This window comes from Rhinolophus sinicus, linkage group LG06, assembly GCF_036562045.2.
Source record: "Rhinolophus sinicus isolate RSC01 linkage group LG06, ASM3656204v1, whole genome shotgun sequence".
NCBI classification, from domain to species: Eukaryota; Metazoa; Chordata; class Mammalia; order Chiroptera; family Rhinolophidae; genus Rhinolophus; species Rhinolophus sinicus.
In genome coordinates, this window is record NC_133756.1 from 17,127,630 (window position 1) to 17,131,067 (window position 3,438).

Sequence of the window (3,438 nt, forward strand, 5' to 3'; positions counted from 1 at the left end):
CGAGGTAGCTGTGGCTCCAAGAGCGGCGCTGCAGCACCGCGGGGCTGGTGCTTGATTCCCCGCGGGCGAATAGCACAGCTACTAGCTGGTGCTCCTCCCTGTAGGGGCTGAGTGGCTCGCCCTTTCCACCCCACCGACGCTCTCCATTCTTGGGGCATCCCAGGCAGCCAGCGAACCTCAGTGACAGCGAAAGACAGCGATGAACACCGCCAAGGCGCTCCTAGTCTTCCCCCCAACCAATTTATTTTTTATTGAGATATAATGGACATATAACATTGTATTAGATTCAAGTGTACATCATAGTGATTTCATATTTGTAACTTCCCTCTGTTCTTTACCATTCACTGAGATCATTTTCTGAGCCTCTGCCTGACTGCCCGGCACTGTGGATGTCTACTTTGCGGGAAGTGAGAAGGCAAAACGTCCAGTTCTTTTCAGTGTAGAACCTCATAATACGTCACAATAGTGGCTTTCAAACTTTTTTACCCCAGCCCACAATGAACAAAAGCATTCTACATCAAACCCAATAATACCTCACATATGTATGTAAACGAATATAATTTAAAGAGTCACAAAACTGTTTCTACTTGCTACCAGCAATACACTAAATTTCAATTTCTTCTTTTTGGTTTCATTACCAGAAAATGCTAAAAGGCACCGGTTGTCAGGAAAAATTGTCAAAGACTTGGATATGAGCGAAAGAGATTTCTGGGTACCTTTCATTGTAAGGGTAGGCATTGTCTAGCAGATGCTGGAAGTATTTGAATCTATAGGGACCTCTGACTTTCTATTGACTAAGCTATTTTACAAGAAAATTAATATTTAAAATAATTCTTGTCCACTCCATAGAATGGTACCCCAAAACGTTACTATATATTGACCTACAGGATATTAAACCACTTTCACCTCTCAGCAAATTCATTTCAACATACCTGATTTTTTTTTTGCAAATTCATACATTCCTGTAACATTTTCTGGCTCCCTGATTAATTAATAGGATAAACAACATTTTTGACATGTGTTTATTTTATATTTCTATAACAGTCATGATTTTGCCATTCAGAAAATTATAGTTCATCACCACTAAAATTAATTTCACAATTTATTATTGGATTGCACCCAGCAATTTGAAAACCAGTGCTTTAGAGTATATACCTAGGAGCAGAATTGCTGAAACATATTGTATGTACACCTTCAATTTCACTAGAAAATACCTCTTCTCCAAACTTTTGTTTCAATTTATATTCCCACCAGCAGTGAATGAGTGTTTCCTTGCTCCACATCTTTGCCAACACTTAATATCATCAGATGTGTCAATTTTGTATAATCTGGTGAGTATAAAATGGTATTTCATTTTTTAAATAATTTACATTCCCTGATTATTAATGAGATCAGACAGTAAAAAGATGTTTATAAGTCACTATGGACTGAATTGTGTCCCCCTCCCCCCAAATTTGTAATTTGAAGCCCTAACTCCAGTGTGAGGGTATTTGGAATTGGGGAGGTAATTAAGTTTAGATGAGTTAATGAGGATGGGGCCCTCATGATGGGGTTAGTGCCTTATAAAAGGAGACAGACCTGAGAATTTGCTCTCTATCTCTCCCCTCCACACCCCTGCCCACAAAAGAGGTCACATGAGCACACAGGAAGAAGTTGGCTGCCTACAAACTAAGAGAGAAGCCTCAGAATGAAACTTATCTTCCAGGTAACTTGATCTTGGACTTCCCAGCCTCTAGAACTGTGAGAAAAAATTACTGTTGTTTAAATCATCCAGTCAATGGTATTTTGTTATGGCAGTCCAACCAAAATAATGTATAAGCCAATTAAGTTTCTTTTTCTGTAAATAGCTAGTCATGTCCTTTTGCCCATTTTTCTTTTGATTTTTTTTTAATTGATTTTTTTAGGAGGTCTTTGATTATATGTGTTGCCAACATTTTCTTTCAAATTTGTGGTTCTTCTATGTCTTTTATTTGTCTCTTTTGATGAACAAAACTTCATAATTTTATCAATTTATCAGGCTACTTATTTATGTTTTGCACTTCTGGTGTGTTGCATAAGAAATTCTTCCCCTCCTCACAATCTCATAAAGATGTTGTCTTTTTTTTTTTTCTGAAAGTGTTATAATTTCTCTTTTCACATTTAATTCTTTAAGGTACTAGGGATCAATTTTTAAGAATGGGTTAGGATAGGGATCCAACTTCTTTTTTGTATTTCCATATGTATAACCATTGTCCCAACACTATTGAGTAGTTCATATTTCCTAACTTATCTGCAATACTAGGTCTCGCCTATATTATGTTTCCTTTGGGCTGGGATCAATTCTCTATTCCGTTCCATTGGTCTATTCATTCATGCCCCATTGTTTTAATTACTATAGTTTTGTAATAACGCGTGATATCTGGTAGGACAAGTTTCCTCATCTTATTCTTCTTCAGCAGAGTCTTGGCTATTCCTGGCACTCTTGGTTCTTCCATATAGACCTTAGAACCAGCTTGTCAAGTTTCACACATGCAAATACACACAGGTGGAGGTTCTTTTAGAATTTCAATAAACCTTTAAGACAATTAGGCGAGACTTAACATTTTACACTACTAAATATTTTTATCCATTAACAAAATTAGAGTTTACGAATTTTAAAGTTTTATAATTTCACCCATAAGAGTCTTCTATATCTTTTATTAAATTTATTCCTGAGTACTCTTATTTTTGTGTTATTATAAATTATATCTTTTTAAGAATTATACTTTATATTTGTTGGGTACAGAAAATAAATTGCATCGTCTCAAAGAGAGGATCACAGATGGTGGAGTATTTGTCATCAATAAATAGTGAAACCCGCCCCCCCAAAAAAAAGAAAATAAATTAACTTCTGTATATTGATTTACAGATAACTTTGCTTAGCTCCCTTATTAATTAAAAGAATTGTAGGTGTTTTTTTTGTTTGTTTGTTTTTTACTTTTCTGTGTCAACAATCATATCATCTGCACATAAATAAGACAGTTTGGTTTCTTTCTTTCCAAACTTTATACCATATATTTTGTTTTCTTGTCTTGCTTGGCTGGCTAAGATCTCCAGAGTGAGGTTGATTGCAGAAGCAGTGTGGTGTGGGAATTAATGCATAGACTTCAAAGCCAAATGCTTAAGTTCAAAACCTGGCTCTGCCACTCTGAGACCTTGGGTAAGCTGGTTAAGTTTTCCTGTAACTCATATTTTTCAAGTTAAACTATGTTGAATTATTGTACATCGTTTAGTTGTTGTAAGGATTAAATTTGTTAACATGTAAAGCACTTAGTAGCTAGTAACTATGAGCACTTTTAAATCATTAATAAAAGAAAAATAATAATAAAACCAAGTATCTTTCTACAGTTTCTGATTTTAAATAATAGTTTACCATTAAATATAATGTTTGGAGCCTAGATGTCTGGCTTCCTACTCAAC